Consider the following 15,099-nt stretch of genomic DNA (forward strand, 5'->3'; position numbering starts at 1 on the left):
AACTTGTTCAAATCATTTCAGGAAAAAGGAAAGGAATTGCAAGGATTGAAACACATTTTTGTTTCCCAGTACCAAAGTTCTAAAGAAATTATCCCGCAAAACCTGTTTTTGTGCATAGGCATTCATGTAACCCACACGTCACCCACAACCCAGAACAAAAAAGAGTGACAGGAGACCATAGCAGCCTAGGGCCCCTCTGGCAAAACTGCCACCTAAGTGGCCCTTTCAAGACAAACTGTCCTATTTATGGCTGTGCCCCCCTCTTATGCACATCCTTCTTTCCCAGCACTTTTCCCTTGCCCATACCAGCCTGGGAATAGCATGACCCAAGACTCCTGGGTCCTCTGTATTGTTCAAAAAGGGTACTTAATGATATGGAATGACCTACCGTCCTTCAAGGGCAGTCCTCAGCCTCCCAGGGAGCAACTGCCTTTTTTCCCAGAAGTTCTGTTAGAATTAAGGAATCAAGGGACCATCAAGAGTGTTTCCAAATACCAAATAGGAAGAGGATGTAATCTAGGTTTTTCCTGGTGCCCAGGAAGGAAGGTCCTTGGTGACCCATCCTTGACCTGTCCCATCTCAATACCTTTCCAAACGTACCACCTTTCTACACGCTGACCCTCCAGATTTTGTTCCCACTTATTCTCCCTCAAGCTTTCATGATTACCCTGGATTTCAAAGATGCATATCTGCACATCCCCATCCATCCCAACTACTGCAAGTTGTTATGCTTCTCTGTGTCATCATGGCATTTTCAGTTCTGTGCCTTGCCCTTTGGACTTTCTATCACACCAAGGGTCTTCAAATGCCTAGCTCCTGTGATTGCCAACTGCAGACTTTTTCCTTATCGGGATGACCTTCTCCTTCTGTCTACCTCCACAAAGGAGATGAAACAAAATATTGCCTTTACCATCAATCATCTACAAAGTCTAGGGTTCACCATAAACTTAAAGAAATCATTTCTCACCCTTCACAGGATCAGATTTTCCTGGGGTGCAGGATACAAACAGATCTTATGAAAGTTTCTCTACCTGCACAAAAGGTACAGAAACTCACCCTTTACTTCAGAAATCTGCTGGTTCACAGCATTACAGCCAGAGAGTTTCTCAAGGTCTTGGGCCTCATGGCATCCACCATTCCCATGCTCCCCTTTGCCAAACTACACATGAGAAAATGGCAATGGTATCTAAAGTCAGTTTGGATGCAACACCAGCACCCCCTAGAATTCTCCATTCCTCTGATCCCGTCTGAAGAGAGAACTTTAGTGGTGGATATTTCAAGTGTCACTCAACCCAGGACTTCCCTTACACCCTGTACCTCCACATCAAGAGATCTTCACAGATGCCTCAAACATAGGCTGTGGAGTAACATTCAGACACCTGAAAGTGCCAGGGGTCTGGTCTCCCTCTCAACTGAAGAAACACATCGATGTAAGGGAGATGAGGGCACTACTATTGGCCATGCCAGCCTTCTAACCAGAACCTCTAAAAGCTGTTCACAGACAATATGACAGCCCTTTGGTATGTGAACAAATGGGGGGGGGGGGCAAATCCTATCTATTATGCAGGCTAGCTCTTCAGGCTTGGGAGCTGGCAGTATAATACAAAGTGACCCTTCAGGCAGTGTATATCCCATCTTCACAGAATTGTATAGCAGATTACCTGAGCAGGTCCCAAACACGATCCCATGAATGGATGTTTCAAAGGGATGTGTTTCTGGATATTGTCCACTGATAGGGTATTCCTCAAACAGACCTGTTTGCCTCTCCATGAACAGACAGCTTGCACAGTTTTGTGCCAGAGAGCCTCATCCTCTGTTCTGGAAAGTGGATGCCTTTTCTTTCTCTTGGAAGGGGATGTTTCTATATACATTTCCTCCCCTTCCCCTCATTCCAAAAGTCCCCGTCTAAAATTCAGCAGGACAAACCAAAAATCTTAAATGGTGACTCCCTTCTGGCCAAGACAGCACTGGTTCTCTCTCCTCCTGCATTTAGCCAAGGGCAATCACTGCAAGTTACTTTACAGAGTGGACCTTCTCACACAAGGCAAAGGGGCCCTCATTCATCCCCACTTGTCGATTCTCCAGTTGACCCTGTGGGTGATAGGGCACTAATTCCTTTCAGACACCTATTCTCAGAAGATGCACTTAAAGTCCTGCAGGAAGCCAGGAAACCAAATACCAGTAAATCTTATTTAGCCAATTGGAAGAGATTTTTAATCTGGTGTCTGAAATGAAACCAGGCCCCATTGATAGTGGAAATTCCCTGATTTTATTTTGTGTGAATTGCTTGACACTGGCTTGGCTTACTCATCAGTGAAAGCCCATATGTCAGCCATATCTGCTTGCCTGCCTCTATCTCCCCCCTCAGCTAGCAGATTTGAGGCTAAACAATTTCTTAAAGGTGGCCTACATATTAGACCTCCCAGGAAACCTACTCCACCTCCCTGGGACCTTAACTTTGTTTTGGAAAGCTGAATCTCCCACTCTTTTTAAGCCAGCTTCTTCAGCTTCTCTACAGAACTGCTCCTAGAAAACTGTATTACTCCTAGCCTTAACTTGAGCTACAGGCCCTAATGGTATCTCTGCCCTTTCTGGTCTATGCCTAAGGTAGTCAATAACCTGTCTTTAAATCAGCCCATCCACTTACCTACCTTTTTCCCTTCCCCCAGAATCCTAGTGAAAGGGTGCTCCATACTTTAGATGTTCACAGACAACTTAGATTTTATTTAGACAAAACCAAAGCTGTTAGAAAGTCAGATCAGCTTTTTGTTTCTTACCACCCTAGGGCCCTGGCATGGGCTGTGTCCAAGCAATCTGTTTCCTCCTGGATTTCCAAGACTTTTTTTCCTACACTCACCATGGTAAGACTCTCCCTTCCTCTGTTAGGGCTCACTCCAACAGGGCTTTTGCCTCATCTGGGGCAATTTTGAAGGTATTGGATACTAATTCAATTCTTGAAGCAGCTAAATGGACCTCAGTCCATACTTGTAGGTTTGTACCTTCACCAAACACTATAAATTAGATGGAATCTCTAAATCTAGAGTAGGATTTGCCAGATCCATACTGCTTGGGCTCCTGGAAAGCTCCTCAGCTACTCCCTCTTCCCTTACTTCATGAGCTTTGGTATTCTCCCTTATGTAATGAATACTGCAACAGATGAACAGAAGGACATAGAATAGTTGTGTAAAATCTTACCATAAACCTAGATGTCTTTCTCTTCACTGTTGCAGTATTCCTATCCCTCCCTCCTTGCCTCTGGCCTTGCGTCTTCTTGGATGATTAGTAACCTACTTCTTTAAGCTGGCATTTCTCCTGGGGCAGTCAGTTCTGAGGATGGTATGTGAATATTTATTTTTTATTACCGGTCTGATCGCAGCCTAAGTGCAAAGTATCATGCACCCTACAGTAGTAAAAGTCTTTTGTGTACTGGCTGATGTCAGGTTGCCTATGGTGGGGAACACCTTCATGTAATGAATACTGCAACAGTGAAGACAAGGAACATCTATCATTATGGTAAGATTTCACACAACTATTCTTTCAGATAGGGTACTAGCAGCTTTTACTACTTGGAATCTGTAGGACTGCAAGTTAACAATCCAGTGAACAACACAAGATTTTACATTGTCTAAGTTTCCAATAATACCTGCATGGGGATATTGTCAAAAGCCTTAGCCAGATCAAGGTAGACAGTGTGGACAGAGAGACCAGTGTCCAAAGCTTCTGTAACTTTTTCAAAGAAGTAAACCAGGTAAAGGTAATAGAACAGGAAATTCACCCCAGGGATCACGTCACTCGCCTTGCTAGACAGGGGTCCAGGGAAGTAAATAGTGTGGGAAGAAATAGCCAGGGAATTGTTATGGCTAGGCTTCTATAGGCCCTAGGGCCAATAGCCTAGTACCAGCCTATGAACTTGCCCTTTTTAAAACCAAACTGAGTGGAGTTTGGTCATTTATGTTGCATATGTCTGCATAAATGAGTCCTGCTATGATATTTTCCATGACTTTGCATGTAAGGTTGATGAGACTGATGAGCTTATAATTACCTGGGTTTATAGATGGCCCCCTCTTGTGTAAAGGAGTCACAGGTGGCTGTCCTGCGGGCAACAGCGACAAACCCTGTGGATAGGTTTGACATTCAACAGTTTAAATAGTGCCTCAAATTGTGCATTAAGCAGGCATCAGGAACAAAATAAGAGGGCATTCCCATCAGCTGACATCATGACAATGTCACAAATGGGTAGAACTTGGGTGGGAGAGGGGGTAGAAATGGGTGGAGTTATGGGTGATGTGAGGGGTGTGGCCTTGGTCCAGTTTTAGCCCCACCAAAAGGTGGCAAGCCTATATGTGCATACTTGGCACTGATGAGACCTTGCAGTATCTGTAAAAGATAAAAGTATACCTTGAATTCTGAGCCTAAACTGTCAGCAGCAGCCCCACTGTGTGGGTGAATACACACCTACTGTTATATAGAAAGAGGTTCTGAAGAATAGACCTGAAAAAGCCTTATTTATACAAAAAAGCCATAACTTCAGCAAGACCAGAAATCTCATATATGTCACATATATCTTCATAAGTACTCAGTAACCTTACAGCCAAGGAAAATATCAAGGAGCTCAGCCATATCGCCTAGTAATGGCTGAAAGTACTGTGTCCCTTAAAGTGAATTACCTCCACATATTCCAGATGAAATTTTCTGTTCATCCAGTCATCCAGACTGGTTTTAAATGTCCTTAGGGATATAAATGGCTTCATATGCAAGGAGATCCTAATCTAGAAATGATGGATATGCTATGTTAGGAGTTGGGAGGGTGGCCTAATGGTTAAGGTGTTTGCCTTACAAACACAAGGTGCAGGGATTGAGTCTCACAAGGAATAATTGGCTAGGCTTAAAATGGCTTGCAAGGGCAATTAACCTAATACTAATCTATGAACCTATAAGATACCTGTCATGCCGAAAGGCTTTGCTAATATGATGAGTGGCATGCAATGATTTTGGGCAAGAATGGTCCCTACACATCTGTCACTCCTCCATCCTGAAGCAGGAGCTCTCTTTGCTGGAGCCACTGGTCTCTGAAAGACATGATGGTAACATCAATGGCTGTCACACCCTTTCTCAGAATAGACAAGACTATGAACAGCCACTGCATCCTGTATTACTCAAATAATCCTTCAGCCACCACAAGTCATTCATAACCTGGGTCACACATGCACAGACAAACACTCTGCCTCTGCTTTGACTGGCTCAACAACTAGATTTTTGGGAACACTGATGAGATTATGGGGCAAAGAATTAGTAATACTTGATCTGATGTCATTTTCATTCATTCCTCAAACTGTGGGTTTGGGATCCAACCTCGGATCCAACTTGTCTTCTTTCCAAGCTCAAGATTCAATGCTAAAGCTCAATGTCCTTCATGGATGCATCTGCAGTCATAACAAGTGGGTTGTCCTGTCGTCAGGCAGCCCTTCAGTCGCAGTTCATTCCAGGGTCGGGCCGGCTCCGTGTCGCACTCCGCGGCGTCTCATCACTGTTCTGTTGGTGGTATCGGCATATCAGCGGCGCCATTTCCTCCAGTCTTTCTTGCGGCGTGGCGCAGAGAGTAGAAGCTGTTAGCAAGGTCGGCGTCGGTGGGATCCAGGGTACTTCTACAGATGCTACTTGAGAGGCTTCTAAAGAGTGCCCGTTGGGGACTCTTTCTTACTCAACCGATGTGAGAAAAAAAAAACAATTGTTTAAACTGTGGGAAACAAATGCCTCATAAAGATTTCCACTCTTACTGTCTGCCTTGTTTTAGGCCCAGCCCAGCCTGTGCGCAGCCTGTTAGGCGACGCTTTAGGCGCCGGCGAGCGTTTGCAGTGGTCGGGGTCGGTTCTGAGTTTACAGTTTTCGGTTCCTGATTTCGCGTGCGTCATTATGCCGTCGAGGAGTTGATTCTCTCTCCATCCCATAATACTTGCTTCCCCCAGAATATCTCAAATCTCATTTGCCACTCACTGAAGAAGCATTGGGATTGTGTTGGTCCAATGTTGTCATTAGTGAAGTTTCTGTAAATCCGCTTTTGCCATTCCTTTCAGTGCTGTTCCTTGCTCTCCTCCCACTTTCAACTCCTTCTCTCTCTGTCTTTCTCTCTCTCTCTCTCATATATATATATATATATATATATAGAGAGAAACACACACATATTTGTAAAAAAGAAAAAAAAGATCCTTTTTGTAGTTTAAAGTTGTTAAAGTACTAAGTGAATTTTTCATGGGTTTCTTCATGTTTCTGGTCTCTGTTCTTTCTCTCTATTCCTCCTTTAAGTCTCTTCTCTTTCTCTGTCTCTTATTGTTTATCATGGCTGAAAAGCCTGATAAACCCTTGGTGTTTAAAAAATGCACTTCCTGTGAACAAAGATTCCCTTGTCTGATGCCCACAGGGAGTGCGTTTACTGTCTAGGCCCTGCTCATCTAGACAGTTCTTGCGAGGTATGTGGTTGGTGGCTTTAATCCATGTGTCTTGCAAACCTCTGTAACAGGTTAATTCTGAAGGGCTTACTTCCGCCTTCATCTCCCTCTACTTCAGGGACTCAGACCTCCATTAGAAAGCCCAAGGAGGCCAGGGAACACAGGACATGTTCCCCTGAGCACTCCTCCTCAGAGCCGCATAGAAAGACACCAAAACCTTTGGATCTGAGGTCTTCAGATCTGGTGATTGTGGTCCCTGCTCCCTTGGCTCCACCATGCTCCAATTGCCTCCTTAGAGCTGGGTGTTTTGGCATGGAGGCCTCACACAAGCCAGTGTCCAGACTTCCTTCTCCATCAAGTCTACCTAGAGCATGTCTGAGTGCAAGGTGGCTAGATTAATGAGACAATTTCTGAAGGACAAGATTCAGATGGGGGTACTGCCAGCTCCTTCCCCTTCTGGATTGGTGGGCAGACATTCCCCTTTTCATCCCATGGCTCCTTCTCTGATTTCCTGCTTCAGAGTTGTCGGGTCCAATGGCTTCAAGAACCAAGTCGTCGGATCTGAGAGTGGTTTCCACTTTGAGTCCAACAGTTTCCCTGACAACCTCGGCTCAGATGGCTTTGGAGCCCAGTGCTTCTCAGAGACTTAGCTTAAACATCTATTCCAGGGGAGGTTAACTACAACTTCAAGGTTTGCAGAGACATCTGTTCCCCTTGGAGCCTTGGCATTTGATAGCTCAGTTCCGACACTCTCCCCCAGAGGGTGGCAGGTGTTCGGGAGAAGTCTGCTCTGATGTCTTCAGCTCTGGAGGGATGACTCTTGGATTGCCACAGTCCATTTGCCTTCAAGGTGGTGGTGATGGTCCTCACCCATCCTAGGGGATTCCTGGATGATGTTCTTCGTGTTTCACTGCTGCAGTCCTAACCATTGGGTTATCCATGCTGTGGTAGCCCTCAGTCGGTCTGAATACCAGAGTCAAGGTTTTGTGCGTCGGCTCCTGTCATTTGCTGGGTAACATCAGGTCATCCAAGCTATAAAGGAGAGCAGGTGATGCCATTACCTCAGTCTTTCTTGCCGTGGAGCCCATAACAGAAGCAATTCGTAACAGTGCCGGTCGGTTGTTTCCAGATTTTGAACTTCAGCTGAAAGCTCTTGCCACCCCCATAGTGCCTTTTTAGGCAAGGCTCAAAAGTCAAACCCACCCCCATAGACAGCACAAGGCACAAGAAACTAAGGGTAATGCTGCTTAACACCAGAAGTCTTAACCTCAAGATGCACGCACTCGATGCTCTCCTCAGTATGGAGAACATCGATATCTGTGCAGTGACAGAAACCTGGTTCAAGGCTCCAGAGAGCACCCCAGCACTACCAGGCTATACCTCATATCATGCTTTTCGGCCCCAAAACCCAGACCGAACCGTAAAAGGAGGGGGAGTTTCCATATTTATCAAGGATATCCACACCTCCAGGTTAGTGGCATTGCACGAAGTATCGGAGACCAGCCATGTGCAACTAACAGTGGGCAAGACTGCTTTTCAGTTTATAGCATCCTACAGACCACCCTCTCAAAGTCAGGAATCCCACTCGGCTTTCCTGAAAACATTGGAGAACATGAAGATCTCTCTGAACACCATTATATTGGGCGACTTCAACTACCCAAACATTGACTGGGAGCACTACTCAAGCCCCAGCACCTTAGCCCAAAGGTTCCTGGAAATTATAAACTCAAATGCTATGGAACAACTAGTCACCACTCCCACAAGAGGGGACAACATACTAGACCTGATCATTACCAACATGGGGACTCTATGCTCCACACCAGAAGTATATCCCTCATTGGTAAGATCAGACCATAAATTCATTTCACTGGATGTCCACATTCTGACTCCACCCCCAGCCCAGAAAACCACAGTGAAAAACTTCTCAAAAGCGAACTTCTCACTTCTCAAAACTGAAGTGGAATCCTTCAAGGCCCCAGGGCCAGTGGAAACTACGGCCCAAACTGCAGAATCCTATATAAATGCATTCTACGGACATCTCCAGGAATGCATGGATCATGTTATCCCAAACAAAACCACGACCCAATCATCCAAAGGCAGGCGTCCAGTCTGGTGGACCCCTGCCATAAATAAACTGTACAACAGAAGGATGAAGTTACTATATGATAGAGCAAAATCCCTAATAGGGAAGGCATCTCTGATCAGTACTAGCAAAAAATTACGATCCCTCATAAAATCCTCCAAGGTTAGCTTCGAGAGAAAAATTGCACAGGACACCAAAGACAATCATAAGGCTTTTTTTTCAGTTATGTTAGAAACCTGGGATGCAACTCCCAGACTTGTTCTGAGTTGATTCTAAACGACAAAAAATACACTGAACCCACAGACATCGCCAATATCCTGGCAGACAGGTTCAGTGCAAACTTCTCCACCCCTCCCCAAAGAGCAAGTATCTATCCCGGCAGAGGGCTGCCTCCCAAACATCTCTGATGATCAGGTGAAGGCTGCCCTCTCCAAAGCAAAAAACACTGCTTCCATGGGACCAGATGGCGTCCCAGGTTGCGTCCTACATGAACTCCAAGAGGAACTAATCCCCCAAATAAAACAGCTATACAATCTCAGCCTCACTACAGGATATGTGCCCACAGAATGGCGTACAGCTACAGTGGTCCCACTCCACAAAGATGGAGCCTCTACGGACCCTGGAAACTATCGCCCCATAAGCCTGACTTGCTTAGTCTGCAAGGCTATAGAGAGGATCATCATGGAGCTTATAAACAGACATTGGGGACCTACAGACACTAGATCCTACCCAGTTCAGCTTTGTCAAGGGCAGATCCTGCCTTTTGAACCTGGTTGACTTCTTCGAAACAGTCACCAAAGCCATAGATGAAGGGAAGGTAGTCCACACAGCCTATCTGGACCTTGCAAAGGCATTTGACACAATACCCCACTCGGGCATCATAGATAAGCTATCCAGCTTAAATATAAACCCTGATGTCACAAGATGGGTTGCAAACTGGCTCAAAGACAGAACCCACAGAGTGAGAGTTGCTGGAGCCATGTCAGACTCGAAACTGGTCACAAGTGGCATCCCACAGGGTTCTGTCCTGGGACCACTCTTGTTCGGTATATACTTTTCCGAGGTACAGGCAAACGTGGGAGGACTATGGCTCACCAAGTTCGCAGACGACTGCAAACTGGGCGCCATAATTGACTCTCCAGCTGACACAAACATCCTTCAAAAAGGTCTCACAGAGACAGATAACTGGTGCCAATGCCATGGTTTAAAGCTAAATGCCAAAAAATGTATAGTCATACCCTTTGGCAAAAACAATGTGCCCACAAATTACCACATAGGCGGAAACCCATTAAGTACAGTGAAAGTTATTAGGGACCTGGGGACCCAAGTTGATAGCAATCTCTCCTTTGAAAACCACATTGCCAAAGTGGTTAGAAAGACCTTCTACATAGCCCACCTCATCACGAAGGGTTTCACATCTAGATCAAGAGAGGTAATCGTGCCCCTTTATTCATCCCTCATCAGGCCCATTATAGAATACAATGCCCCTTTTGGGATGTACCTTACCCGACACCTGCAGCAATTAGACCCCAAAAGTATCTCACCAAGAGGATCAAGGGTCTCAAACAGATGCCATATGCTGCTCGGTTAAAAAAACTCCAGCTCTACTCAGTTGCATACCGCCTACTTTGAGGCAATCTATGCCTGACATACAAAGCTATGTCAAATCCAGAATTAATGGACATGCTCCACGTCAGTAAATCTAAATCCCTTAGAGCCACGCTCGAGGGACTTGAACCTCAGCACAGAAATAAATAGAACTTGCTGGAGGGACAGGTTCATAACCCAGAGGCTCCCTTCGCTCTGGAATAGAATTCCAGTTCATGTGAGGCAGAGCACCTCACTGAATCTCTTCAAGAAGAATCTCGATAGGTGGATGGGGGATCGTAGGTTTGTCCCAGGGATTACTCCCGTGTCACTATTAGACAGAGGCACAGTAAACTAAACCTTAAAAAGGGCACAGTATACTCAAATCAAGAGGTGGAGTAAGCCATACAGAATCGGGCTAGGCTTATAATTGCCCCAGGGCAGATAGCCTAGTATGAACCTATGAACCTATAAAGTAAGTACCCCATTGGGGATCCTTCCTTTTTCTTGCACTAACCAATGTCTGAAAAAGTGAATAACTGTCTCACCTGTGGAAAGCAAATAACACACTGAGACTTCCATTCTTACTGTGTCACTTGCTTAGACCCAGATCACGACGTCGGTTTTGTGCCCTCTTTAACACTAGAACTATTTGTTGTAGAGCTCTGTTTGTAGCCAGATATTTTTGTCTTCCATCTCCGATTACCGATATGGCATCCATCAGTCAGCATACCACAGATCTTCTGAAAAAACGTAAAGATAAGGATAGAGACAGACCGCATAAGGCCGAGTTTTCCAATGACACCACCACTAAAATGGTCATCAGTTCTTCGGAATTCAGTGAGGCCCTTTCACAGCTCGTGATACCCGACTTGATTACTTCTCAAGCCTCTACTGTGACCCTTTCAGAGTCCTGTATGCCACAGAAAACAGCATCATCTAACGAGCCTTCAGCTATCTCGGCCTCGGTTGGGTCCGGAGCCGCTATGCAGGCAGCGGCTTCCAAGGATACTTCTTTCACTTTGGAATTCTCTTCAAAGCCTTCGCCCCCTATCCGACTAACACACCGATAGCACCGAAGGATACTCTTCAGGCCAGACTTAGAGCTACTACAAAGAAAACAGCAAAAAGTCTCCATTCCACTACTTCTCCCCCTCCTCAAACTACAATGCTTAAAATGGCAGAGGATCTCATCACTTTCATTCAGGGTAATCAGGCCACACCAGCCAAAAGGAGAAGGGAACCTTCTCCAGACATCCAATCAGATTTAGACTCGGAGGGATCTGACTCCTCTGTTTTTGAAGAGGAAAATCCTCTTACTGTCTATGAAGACTCAGATGCAGAAGAATCTATTCCTTCTGCATCACCTCCGGAGGACTTTTCCTTTGGGGAAACCCTCCACACCTTCAGGGAACACTTCCAATGGGAATCAACAGATTTCCCTCAAACCAAGAAAAGACTAAGAGAGTTTCTGGACCTACCCCAGCACAGGCCTCTGGCCCATCTTGGAGGTGATAGATGATGTTTACCAAGAATCCAGCCTTACCCCTGACAGCCTTCCACCTGCCCCCAGAAAACCTGACACATACTGCAGGGTACCTGACTCACATAAATTCCATTTCAGAAATCCTATAGCAGATCCTGAGGTGATTACTCAGGGACCTAAGGGAGTTAAGGCTACCTCTGCAAAGAATCCTAGTCCTTCAGACAAAGAATCCAGGGCCCTGGACAGATGGGGAAAAAAGTATATACCTCTGCAACTTTATAAGGGCTCTCAACTGTCAGTTCCATATGTTAAAATATCACCTTCACACTTTAGAACTTTTGAAACAGAAAATTTCTGCTTTTCCATATATTGCCAACAATAAAGAGATAGCAGAATTACTGCACTCTTCATCTCAGGTGGCAAAGCACTCCTTGCACTGTCGATTTGATGCCCTAGAAGCTTCTAACAGGGCAGCAGTAACAGGGTCTGTTGTCAGAAGACATGCATGGCTGAAGGACAACCTCTCCCTGGTCATGTCAAAGCTATAATCGTGGATGCATCTCTTGACAAAGACCGCTTGTTCGATTCTCAGCTAGAGCGTCTTCTGTTTGGAGACATGCGTGAATGGGTGTACCTTTGTTGAAGGTTGTGCGTCAGGGCCGGCAACTCGGCATGTAAAAATCTACTGCCAAACATTAGCAGACCGGAGTTCCACTATGGTGACCCCTAACCGGGAAAAGCCAAAAGACACAACAACAACTTATTTAAGATGTTGTATACAAATACTATGGAATTTTTTCAACTGTATTTGAAAAATAAAAAATTTTGAGAGAAAAAAAAAGTAATGCAGCAAGTTCTTTGTCCTGATCCCTCATTACGGGCGGCCCCCAAGAGATGCTGTAGTCCATGCTTGGCCTCCCTGTCTATTCTGTGCATTTCCAGCATTGCCCCTGATTCCCAAATTCCTTCAGAAAGCTCATTGGTTGAAAAGCAAAGTAATTCTCATTGCTCCTATCTGGCCTCATTAGGTTTGGTTCACCTTACTTTGGTCTCATCTACTTTGTCCACCATGGACTCTGGAACCTTTTCCAGAGCTGTTGACCCCCCCCCCCTTGGGAAAGACTTATCTAAACCTTCAAGGTTTAAAAGTGACCTCATGGTTTCTCCAGTTCTAGTGATGACTAGACATTCCAGGATTTCATCCCTGGTCTGACAGATCCTGATTTCAACTCACAAAGCTTCTGCTAGGAAGATGTAAAGAGCAAATGGAAAAGATTCTCTATTTGGGCTTAGCAGAAGTTTTTAGATCCTTTTACGGCTCCTGTTCCTGTGATTCTAGACTTTCTGACTTTTCTGTTTCAGAACGGAGCCAGCTATTCCATGGTGAGGGTTCAGTTGGCAGCCATTTTGCATTTCCACATTGGGGAAAACTCTGCTACCCTAGCATCTTCCAAACTATGTAAGGTTTTTCTCAGGGGCACCTTTTTACTCCATCCCCCAGTCAAAGATCCAATCCCTCCTCGGGATCTTACTTTGATTCTGTAAGCCTTGGTTCTTCCTCCATTTGAACCAGCACCTAAAGTGGATCTGAAGTTCCTCTCCTGGAAAACGGCCTTTTTGGTTGATATTACATCAGTGAAAAGAGCTTCTAAGTTCCAAGCCCTCTCTGCTAAACATCCTTATTTGATATTCCATGAGGATAGAGTTTCCTTATGGACCAATCCATCCTTTTTATCTAAAGTGGCCACAGAAGACAATATCAGTCAGTCCATTCATCTCCCGGTTTTCTTCCCCAATTTCAGGAATAAGGGAAAATGTACTCTGCATCTTCTGGATGTTCATAGGCAATTACATTTTTATTTGGACAGGACAAAATCCTTCAGAAAATCTGACCAACTGTTTATATCTTTTTCAGATGTAAGGAAATGCACAAAAGTTACTAAACCTACTCTGGCCAGATGGTTGTGAAATTGCATCCCCTTTGTTTATTCATCAAAAAGTTTGCCCTTGCCAGGGCTTGTCAAAGCTCATTCAACAAGATCTATGGCAACTTCTCAAACCTTCTCCTTGAGAATGTCACTTGATATCTGTGCAGCTGCCTCTTGGCCAAAGTCTCAATACTTTTATTTCACATTACAAAGTAGACATCATTACCAGGAATAGAGCTGGTTTTGGCTTTACTGTACTTAGGAATATCCTTCCATAAGGGCCACCCTAGGTTCTGTGTCACTGGGGACTCTGTCCCACAGGTCGAGGAACAAATGAAAATGACATCAGATAAAGAAGTCATCTGTATTGTCTATTTTCATTCTTCCCTGACCCCTTCACCCTTCCCCCCTGGCCCTTTTTACCACATATATATATATATATATATATATATATATATATATATATATATATATAGTAAAGGGCAAGGGAATAGGAAATGGAAGGGAAGAAGAAGATGAAAATAGACTTGTATTGACAATCTGGTCCAGGGAGTTTGTGTTTACAAAATCCAGGAATCTCTGTGCCTGTATGTTTGATGTTGTGTATGATTCCCAGTTAATAGTGGGGTAATGAAAGGCACCCATGAATATGGTATTGTGTTGGATGGTAAGTGCTTCCAATAAGTTTTACATACATGGTATGGATTTCCTGGGTCATAGAGGGGTGCCTATAGCTTCAAAGGAAGTGATATTGGATTTTGCATACATGATTTGAAAGTGGAGAAGCTCAGGTGCATTGTCCTTTTTGACCAGCCTTGAGGTATATTTATTACTGATGTCAATTGAGAAACATCCACTTTTAGTCCCTGTCTGTGTAGTAGCTGGTCTAAACGTGTGCTGGGCATAATAAATTCACACTGTTGGTGTGCTGTCCACAGCTTCATACCATGTCTTAGTGACCTTATGTAAGTCAGGATTTTCTAGGGTAAACAGAGCTTCTAGGGAGTGAGTTTTTTGTTTAGACTCAGCATTGAACAGTAACACTTTTAGATTTTCTTGGTACTGATTTGCTATGTCAGAAGTACTTTCATTTTGGCATTGCCTAAAAAAGGCACTATGGAGGAGGAGAAAGTTTTAGCTAATATTTGAAAGCCTAGAGGGGAGTGGTGCAAACATCCCTTGCAAAGCAGCATGATCTGTTAACCATCTCCTTCCTTGCTGACAAATATTGCAGCCCCTTAGAATGACACCAGGAGCTAAGCCAGTTATTAAAGTCAGTAATCTTTTGTCCATATTGTGACATCATAGGTTCATAGTTCGGTACTAGGCTATTGGCCCTAGGGCCCTATACAAGCCTAGCCAAAAAGGTACCCTGGCTTTCACCACCCAAGAAAATTATTTTCCTGTGCCTGTCAAGCAGAACCACAGAAGTGATCCCCGGGGTGAATTTCCTATTACCCATCCAATCATTCCTTGGAGAAGGTAAAATGCTGCTCAGTACTAGGCTTATCGGACACATATTCCAAAACCTCCACAATGTGTCTCATCATATAATCTAGTGAGGTACGT

This window comes from Protopterus annectens, chromosome 8.part0, assembly GCF_019279795.1.
Source record: "Protopterus annectens isolate FY-2018-M chromosome 8.part0, PAN1.0, whole genome shotgun sequence".
NCBI lineage: Eukaryota > Metazoa > Chordata > Ceratodontiformes > Protopteridae > Protopterus > Protopterus annectens.